Raw genomic sequence first — 10,632 nt, 5'->3', positions numbered from 1 at the left:
AATAGGCTCAAACGAGTGTGCTACACTCGCCGCCATGGCTACTGGTGGCGCTGACTAACACTCCCACGTTTAATTCACATATAAACCCAATAAAGTGGGGGAGGGATAGCTGTCGTGGTAGCTCAGTGGTAGAGCATTGAACGCGTCATTCGAAAGTCGCAGGTTCGGATCCTGCTCACGGCAAAATATTTTTTCACCCACTTTTCCTCATATTTACATTACGATTCGGTCTAATGTCTTTCCCTATACTTTTTTTGGCATTATTATCTGTTAGATCTTGTTATATTGTGTAAAACACAGAAAAAACGAGCCCTTAAGTATACACTTCTTTCCTTAATTCATTAACGTGGCTCTCGTACTGGCAGACTTAACGCCTTTAGGTTGTATACGAAGGACTATTGGTCAGTTGACAACTCGTAATAAGTTCACGTGCTACGTGACGCCAAATAGGCTCAAAAGAGTGTGCTACACTTGCCACCATGGCTACTGGTGGCGCTGACTGAAACTCCCACGTTTAATTCACATATAAACCCAATAAAGTGGCTGGGTGAGGGCTATCGTGGTAGCTCAGTGGTAGAGCATTGAACGCGTCATTCGACAGTCGCAGCTTCGGATCCTTCTCACGGCAAATTATCTTTTCACCCACTTTTCCTCATATTTACATTACGATTCGGTCTAATGTCTTCCCCTATACTTTTCTTGGCATTATTGTCGGTTAGATCTTGTTATATTGTGTAAAACACAGAAAAAACGAGCCCTTAAGAATACACTTTATTCCTTAATTCATTAACGTGGGTCTCGTACTGTCAGACTTAGCGCCTTTAGATTGTATACGAGGGACTATTGGTCAGCTGACAACTCGAAATAAGTTCACGTGCTACGTGACGCCAAATAGGCTCAAAAGAGTGTGCTACACTCGCCGCCATGGCTACTGGTGGCGCTGACTGACACTCCCATGTTTATTTCACATATAAACCCAACAAAGTGAGGGGGGCGGATAGCTATTGTGGTAGTTCAGCGGTAGAGCATCGAACGCCTCATTCGAAGGTCGCAGGTTTGGATCCTGTCCACGGCAAGTTATCTTTTCACCCATTTTCCTTCATATTTACATTACAATTCGGTCTAATGTCTTCCGCTACGTTTTTCTTGGCAATATTGTCTGTTAGATATCATTAATATTGTGTAAAACACAGAAAAAACGTGCCCTTAAGTATACACTTCTTTCCTTAATTCATTAGCGAGGGTCTCGTACTGGCAGACTTTGCGCCTTTAGGTTTTATACGAGGGACTATTGGTCAGCTGACAACTCGTAATACGTTACGTGCTACGTGACGCCATATAGGCTCAAAAGAGTGTGCTACACTCGCCGCCATGGCTACTGGTGGCGCTGACTGACACTCCCACGTTTATTTCACATATAAACCCAATAAACTGGCCGGGGGATAGCTGCCGTGGTAGCTCAGTGGTAGAGCTTCGAACGCGTTATTCGAAGGTTGCAGGTTCGAATCCTGCCCACGGCAAGTTATCTTTTCACCCACTTTTCTTCATATTTACATTACCATTCGGTTTAATGTCTTCCCCTATACTTTCCTTGGCATTATTGTCTGTTGGATCTCATTATTATTGTGTAAAACAAAGAAAAAACGAGCCCTTAAGTATACACTTCTTTACTTAATTCAATAACGTGGGTCTCGTACTGGCAGACTTAGCGCCGTTAGGTTGTATTCGAGGGACTATTGGTCAGCTGACAACTCGTAATAGGTTCACGTGCTACGTGACGCCAAATAGGCTCAAAAGAGTGTGCTACACTCGCCTCCAAGGCTACTGGTGGCGCTGGCTGACACTCCCATGTTTATTTCACATATAAACCCAATAAAGTGAGGGGGGGCGGATAGCTATTGTGGTAGTTCAGCGGTAGAGCATCGAACGCGTCATTCGAAGGTCGCAGGTTCGGATCCTGCCCACGGCAAGTAATCTTTTCACTCGTTTTTCATCATATTTACATTACCATTCGGTCTAATGTCTTCCCCTATACTTTCCTTGACATTATTGTCTGTTGGATCTCATTATTATTGTGTAAAACACAGAAAAAACGAGCCCTTCAGTATACACTTCGTTTCTTAATTCAATAACGAGGGTCTCGTGCTGGCAGACTTAGCGCCGTTAGGTTGTATATGAGGGACTATTGGTCAGCTGACAACTCGTAATAAGTTCACGTGCTGCGTGACGCTATATAGGCTCAAAAGAGTGTGCTACTTTCGCCGCCATGGCTACTGGTGGCGCTGACTGACACTCCCATGTTTAATTCACATATACACCCAATGAAGTGAGGGGGGGGGGCGGATAGCTATCGTGGTAGTTCAGCGGTAGAGCATCGAACGCGTCATTCGAAGGTCGCAGGTTCGGATCCTGTCCACGGCAAGTTATCTTTTTACCCACTTTTCTTCATATTTACATTACCAATCGGTCTAATGTCTTCCCCTATACTTTCCTTAGCATTAGTGTCTGTTAGATCTCCTTATCATTGTTTAAAACACAGAAAAAACGAGCCCTTAAGTATACACTTCCTTCCTTAATTCATTAACGAAGGTCTCGTACTGGCAGACTTGGAGCATTTAGGTTGTATACGAGGGTCGATTGGTCAGCTGAAAACTCGTAATAAGTTCACGTGCTGCGTGACGCTATATAGACTCAAAAGAGTGTGCTACTTTCGCCGCCATGGCTACTGGTGGCGCTGACTGACACTCCCATGTTTAATTCACATATAAACCCAATAAAGTGGCCGGGGGATAGCTGTCGTGGTAGCTCAGTGGTAGAGCATCGAACGCGTCATTCGAAGGTTGCAGGTTCGGATTCTGCCCACGGCAAGTTATCTTTTCACCCACTTTTCTTCATATTTACAATACCATTCGGCCTAATGTCTTCCCCTGTACTTTCTTTGGCATTATTGTCTGTTGGATCTCTTTATTATTGTGTAAAACACAGAAAAAACGAGCCCTTAAGTATACACTTCTTTCCTTAATTCATTAACGTGGCTCTCGTACTGGCAGACTTAGCGCCTTTAGGTTGTATACGAAGGACTATTGGTCAGTTGACAACTCGTAATAAGTTCACGTGCTACGTGACGCCAAATAGGCTCAAAAGAGTGTGCTACACTTGCCACCATGGCTACTGGTGGCGCTGACTGACACTCCCATGTTTAATTCACATATAAACCCAATAAAGTGGCCGGAAGATAGCTGTCGTGGTAGCTCAGTGGTAGAGCATCGAACGCGTCATTCGAAGGTTGCAGGTTCGGATTCTGCCCACGGCAAGTTATCTTTTCACCCACTTTTCTTCATATTTACAATACCATTCGGCCTGATGTCTTCCCCTGTACTTTCTTTGGCATTATTGTCTGTTGGATCTCTTTATTATTGTGTAAAACACAGAAAAAACGAGCCCTTAAGTATACACTTCTTTCCCTAATTCATTAACGTGGCTCTCGTACTGGCAGACTTAGCGCCTTTAGGTTGTATACGAAGGACTATTGGTCAGTTGACACCTCGTAATAAGTTCACGTGCTACGTGACGCCAAATAGGCTCAAAAGAGTGTGCTACACTTGCCACCATGGCTACTGGTGGCGCTGACTGAACCTCCCACGTTTAATTCACATATGAACCCAATAAAGTGGCTGGGTGAGGGCTATCGTGGTAGCTCAGTGGTAGAGCATTGAACGCGTCATTCGAAAGTCGCAGGTTCGGATCCTGCTCACGGCAAATTATCTTTCACCCACTTTTCCTCATATTTACATTACGATTCGGTCTAATGTCTTCCCCTATACTTTCCTTGGCCTTATTGTCTGTTAGATCTTGTATATTGTGTAAAACACAGGAAAAACGAGCCCTAAAGAATACACTTTATTCCTTAATTCATTAACGTGGGTCTCGTACTGTCAGACTTAGCGCCTTTAGATTGTATGCGAGGGACTATTGGTCAGCTGACAACTCGAAATAAGTTCACGTGCTACGTGACGCCAAATAGGCTCAAAAGAGTGTGCTACACTCGCCGCCATGGCTACTGGTGGCGCTGACTGACACTCCCATGTTTATTTCACATACAAACCCGACAAAGTGAGGGGGGCGGATAGCTATTCTGGTAGTTCAGCGGTAGAGCATCGAACGCGTCATTCGAAGGTCGCAGGTTTGGATCCTGTCCACGGCAAGTTATCTTTTCACCCATTTTCCTGCATATTTACATTACAATTCGGTCTAATGTCTTCCGCTACGTTTTGCTTGGCAATATTGTCTGTTAGATATCATTAATATTGTGTAAAACACAGAAAAAACGTGCCCTTAAGTATACACTTCTTTCCTTAATTCATTAGCGAGGGTCTCGTACTGGCAGACTTAGCGCCTTTAGGTTTTATACGAGGGACTATTGGTCAGCTGACAACTCGTAATACGTTACGTGCTACGTGACGCCATATAGGCTCAAAAGAGTGTGCTACACTCGCCGCCATGGCTACTGGTGGCGCTGACTGACACTCCCACGTTTAATTCACATATAAACCCTAAAAAGTGGCCGGGGGATAGCTGTCGTGGTAGCTCAGTGGTAGAGCATCGAACGCGTCATTCGAAGGTCGCAGGTTCGGATCCTGCCCACGGCATGTTATCTTTTCACCCACTTTTCTTCATATTTACATTACCATTTGGTCTAATGTCTTCCCCTATACTTTCCTTGGCATTATTGTCTGTTAGATCTCGTTATATTGAAAACACAGAAAAAACGAGCCCTTAAGTATGCACTTCCTTCCGTAATTCATTAACGAAGGTCTCGTACTGGCAGACTTAGCGCCTTTAGGTTGTATACGAGCGACCATTGGTCAGTTGCCAACTCGTAATAAGTTCACGTGCTGCGTGACGCCCAATAGGCTCAAAAGAGTGTGGTACACTCGCCCCCATGGCTACTGGTGGCGCTGACTGACACTCCCATGTTTATTTCACATATAAACCCAATAAAGTGAGGGGGGGCGGATAGCTATTGTGGTAGTTCAGCGGTAAAGCATCGAACGCGTCATTCGAAGGTCGCAGGTTCGGATCCTGCCCACGGCAAGTTATCTTTTCACCCACTTTTCTTCATATTTACATTACCATTCGGTCTAATGTCTTCCCCTATACTTTCCTTGACATTATTGTCTGTTGGATCTCATTATTATTGTGTAAAACACAAAAAAACTAGCCCTTCAGTATACATTTCATTCCTTAATTCAATAACGAGGGTCTCGTACTGGCAGACTTAGCGCCTTTAGGTTGTATATGAGGGACTATTGGTCAGCTGACAACTCGTAATAGGTTCACGTGCTAGGTGACGCCATATAGACTCAAAAGAGTGTGCTACACTCGCCGCCATGGCTACTGGTGGCGCTGACTGACAGTCCCACGTTTAATTCACATATAAACCCAAAAAGTGGCCGGGGGATAGCTGTCGTGGTAGCTCACCGGTAGAGCATCGAACGCGTCATTCGAAGGTCGCAGGTTCGGATCCTGCACACGGCAAGTTATCTTTTCACCCACTTTTCTTCATATTTACATTACCATTCGGTCTAATGTCTTCCCCTATACCTTCCTTGGCATTATTGTCTGTTATATCTCGTTATATTGTTTAAAACACAGAAAAAACGAGCCCTTAAGTATGCACTTCCTTCCGTAATTCATTAACGAAGGTCTCGTACTGGCAGACCTAGCGCCGTTAGGTTGTATTCGAGGGACTATTGGTCAGCTGACAACTCGTAATAGGTTCACGTGCTACGTGACGCCAAATAGGCTCAAAAGAGTGTGCTACACTCGCCTCCATGGCTACTAGTGGCGCTGGCTGACACTCCCACGTTTATTTCACATATAAACCCAATAAAGTGGCCGGGGCATAGCTGTCGTGGTAGCTCAGTGGTAGAGCATCGAACGCGTCGTTCGAAGGTCGCAGGTTCAGATCCTGCCAACGGCAAGTTATCTTTTCACCCACTTTTCCTCATATTTACATTACCATTCGGTCTAATGTCTTCCCCTATACTTTCTTTGGCATTATTGTCTGTTGGATCTCATTATTATTGTGTAAAACACAGAAAAAACGAGCCCTTAAGTATACACTTCTTCACTTAATTCATTAACGTGGGTCTCGTACTGGCAGACTTAGCGCCTTTAGGTTGTATACGAGGAACTATTGGTCAGCTGACAACTCGTAATAAGTTCACGTGCTACGTGACGCCATATAAGCTCAAAAGAGTGTGCTACACTCGCCGCCATGGCTACTGGTGGCGCTGACTGACACTCCCACGTTTAATTCACATATAAACCCAAAAAGTGGCCGGGGGATAGCTGTCGTGGTAGCTCAGTGGTAGAGCATCGAACGCGTCATTCAAAGGTCGCAGGTTCGGATCCTGCCCACGGCGTGTTATCTTTTCGCCCACTTTTCTTCATATTTACATTACCATTTGGTCTAACGTCTTCCCCTATACTTTCCTTGGCATTATTGTCTGTTAGATCTCGTTATATTGTTTAAAACACAGAAAAAACGAGCCCTTAAGTATGCACTTCCTTCCGTAATTCATTAACGAAGATCTCGTACTGGCAGACTTAGCGCCTTTAGGTTGTATACGAGGAACCATTGGTCAGCTGCCAACTCGTAATAAATTCACGTGCTGCGTGACGCCCAATAGGCTCAAAAGAGTGTGCTACACTCGCCGCCATGGCTACTGGTGGCGCTGACTGTCACTCCCATGTTTATTTCACATATAAACCCAATAAAGTGAGGGGGGGCGGATAGCTATTGTGGTAGTTCAGCGGTAGAGCATCGAACGCGTCATTCGAAGGTCGCAGGTTCGGATCCTGCCCACGGCAAGTTATCTTTTCACCCACTTTCCTTCATATTTACATTACCATTCGGTCTAATGTCTTTCCCTATACTTTCTTTGACAATATTGTCTGTTGGATCTCATTATTATTGTGTAAAACACAGAAAAGACGAGCCTTTCAGTATACACTTCTTTCCTTAATTCAATAACGAGGGTCTCGTACTGGCAGACTTAGCGCCTTTAGGTTGTATATGAGGGACTATTGGTCAGCTGACAACTCGTAATAAGTTCACGTGCTAGGTGACACCATATAGGCTCAAAAGAGTGTGCTACTTTCGCCGCCATGGCTACTGGTGGCGCTGACTGACAGTCCCACGTTTAATTCACATATAAACCCAAAAAGTGGCCGGGGGATAGCTGTCGTGGTAGCTCAGTGGTAGAGCATCGAATGCGTCATCTGAAGGTCGCCGGTTGGGATCCTGCCCATGGTAAGTTATCTTTTCACTTACTTTTCTTCATGTTTACATTACAATTCGGTCTAATGTATTCCCCTATATTTTCCTTGGCATTATTGTCTGTTAGATCTCATCAATATTGTGTGAATCACAGAAAAAACGAGCCCTTAAGTATACACTTCTTTCCTTAATTCATTAACGAGGGTCTCATACTGGCAGACTTAGCGCCTTAAGGTTGTATACGAGGGACTATTGCTCAGCTACCAACTCGTAATAACTTCAAGTGCTACTTGACGCCTAACAGGCTCAAAAGAATGTGCTACACGCGCCGCCATGGCTACTGGTGGCGCTGACTGACACTCCCACGTTTATTAACATATAAACCCAATAAAGTGGCTGGGGGGATAGCTGTCGTGGTAGCTCAGTGGTAGAGCATCGAACGCGTCATTCGAAGGTTGCAGGATTGGATCCTGCCCACGGCAAGTTATCTTTTCGCCCCTTTTCTTCATATTTACAGTACAATTCGGTCTAATGTCTTCCCCTATACTTTCCTTTGCATTATTGTCTGTTAGATCTCATTAATAAAGTGTAAAACACAGAAAAAACAAGCACTTAAGTATACACTTATTTCCTTGATTCATGAACGTGGGTCTCGTACTGGCAGACTTAGCGCCTTTAGGTTGTATACGAGGGACTATTGGTCAGCTGACAACTCGTAATAAGTTCACGTGCTACGTGACGCCATATAAGCTCAAAAGAGTGTGCTACACTCGCCGCCATGGCTACTGGTGGCGCTGACTGACACTCCCACGTTTAATTCACATATAAACCCAAAAAGTGGCCGGGGGATAGCTGTCGTGGTAGCTCAGTGGTAGAGCATCGAACGCGTCATTCAAAGGTCGCAGGTTTGGATCCTGCCCACGGCATGTTATCTTTTCACCCACTTTTATTCATATTTACATTACCATTTGGTCTAATGTCTTCCCCTATACTTTCCTTGGCATTATTGTCTGTTAGATCTCGTTATATTGTTTAAAACACAGAAAAAACGAGCCCTTAAGTATGCACTTCCTTCCGTAATTCATTAACGAAGGTCTCGTACTGGCAGACTTAGCGTCTTTAGGTTGTATACGAGGGTCTATTGGTCAGCTGACAACTCTTAATAAGTTCACGTGCTGCGTGACGCTATATAGGCTCAAAAGAGTGTGCTACTTTCGCCGCCATGACTACTGGTGGCGCTGACTGACAGTCCCACGTTTAATTCACATATAAACCCAAAAAGTGGCCGGGGGATAGCTGTCGTGGTAGCTCAGTGGTAGCGAATCGAACGCGTCATTGAAAGGTCGCAGGTTCGGATCCTGCCCACGGAATGTTATCTTTTCACCCACTTTTCTTCATATTTACATTACCATTTTGTCTAATGTCTTCCACTATACTTTGCTTGGCATTATTTTCTGTTAGATCTCGTTATATTGTTTAAAACACAGAAAAAACGAGCCCTTAAGTATGCACTTCCTTCCGTAATTCATTAACGAAGGTCTCGTACTGGCAGACTTCACGCCTTTAGGTTGTATACGAGGGTCTATTGGTCAGCTGACAACTCGTAATAAGTTCACGTGCTGCGTGACGCTATATAGGCTCAAAAGAGTGTGCTACTTTCGCCGCCATGGCTACTGGTGGCGCTGACTGACAGTCCCACGTTTAATTCACATATAAACCCAAAAAGTGGCCGGGGGATAGCTGTCGTGGTAGCTCAGTGGTAGAGCATCGAATGCGTCATCTGAAGGTCGCCGGTTGGGATCCTGCCCTTGGTAAGTTATCTTTTCACTTACTTTTCTTCATGTTTACATTACAATTCGGTCTAATGTATTCCCCTATACTTTCCTTGGCATTATTGTCTGTTAGATCTCATCAATATTGTGTGAATCACAGAAAAAACGGGCCCTTAAGTATACACTTCTTTCCTTAATTCAATAACGTGGGTCTCGTACTGGCAGACTTAGCGCCGTTAGGTTGTATTCGAGGGACTATTGGTCAGCTGACAACTCGTAATAGGTTCACGTGCTACGTGACGCCAAATAGGCTCAAAAGAGTGTGTTACACTCGCCTCCATGGCTACTGGTGGCGCTGGCTGACACTCCCACGTTTAATTCACATATAAACCCAATAAAGTGACCGGGGCATAGCTGTCGTGGTAGCTCAGTGGTAGAGCATCGAACGCGTCATTCGAAGGTCGCAGGTTCAGATCCTGCCAACGACAAGTTATCTTTTCACCCACTTTTCCTCATATTTACATTACCATTCGGTCCAATGTCTTCCCCTATACTTTCCCTGGCATTATTGTCTGTTGGATCTCATTATTATTGTGTAAAACACAGAAAAAACGAGCCCTTAAGTATACACTTCTTTCCCTAATTCATTAACGTGGGTCTCGTACTGGCAGACTTAGCGCCTTTAGGTTGTATACGAGGGACTATTGGGCAGCTGACAACTCGTAATAAGTTCACGTGCTACGTGACGCCATATAAGCTGAAAAGAGTGTGCTACACTCGCCGCCACGGCTACTGGTGGCGCTGACTGACACTCCCACGTTTAATTCACATATAAACCCAAAAAGTGGCCGGGGGATAGCTGTCGTGGTAGCTCAGTGGTAGAGCATCGAACGCGTCATTCAAAGGTCGCAGGTTCGGATCCTGCCCACGGCATGTTATCTTTTCACCCACTTTTATTCATATTTACATTACCATTTGGTCTAATGTCTTCCCCTATACTTTCCTTGGCATTATTGTCTGTTAGATCTCGTTATATTGTTTAAAACACAGAAAAAACGAGCCCTTAAGTATGCACTTCCTTCCGTAATTCATTAACGAAGGTCTCGTACTGGCAGACTTAGCGTCTTTAGGTTGTATACGAGGGACCATTGGTCAGCTGCCAACTCGTAAAAAATTCACGTGCTGCGTGACGCCCAATAGGCTCAAAAGAGTGTGCTACACTCGCCGCCATGGCTACTGGTGGCGCTTACTGACACTCCCATGTTTATTTCACATGTAAACCCATTAAAGTGAGGGGGGGGCGGATAGCTATTGTGGTAGTTCAGCGGTAGAGCATCGAACGCGTCATTCGAAGGTCGCAGGTTCGGATCCTGCCCACGGCAAGTTATCTTTTCACTTACTTTTCTTCATGTTTACATTACAATTCGGTCTAATGTATTCCCCTATACTTTCCTTGGCATTATTGTCTGTTAGATCTCATCAATATTGTGTGAATCACAGAAAAAACGAGCCCTTAAGTATGCACTTCTTTCCTTAATTCATTAACGAGGGTCTCATACTGGCAGACTTAGCTCC

General features: G+C 44.7%; 1 non-coding gene across 1 annotated transcript; it reads left to right on the top strand.

Moving 5' to 3' along the window:
• Positions 1-1,448: 1,448 nt before the first annotated feature.
• Positions 1,449-1,520, top strand: TRNAT-CGU (transfer RNA threonine (anticodon CGU)). Its single transcript has one exon. It is a non-coding gene; the product is annotated as a tRNA-Thr (tRNA).
• The last annotated feature ends 9,112 nt before the right edge of the window (positions 1,521-10,632 follow it).

This window comes from Rhipicephalus microplus, chromosome 5 (assembly GCF_043290135.1).
Source record: "Rhipicephalus microplus isolate Deutch F79 chromosome 5, USDA_Rmic, whole genome shotgun sequence".
Classification (NCBI taxonomy): Eukaryota; Metazoa; Arthropoda; class Arachnida; order Ixodida; family Ixodidae; genus Rhipicephalus; species Rhipicephalus microplus.
Note: the sequence above shows the minus strand (reverse complement) of the source record. Positions and strands in the feature narration are given on the sequence as shown.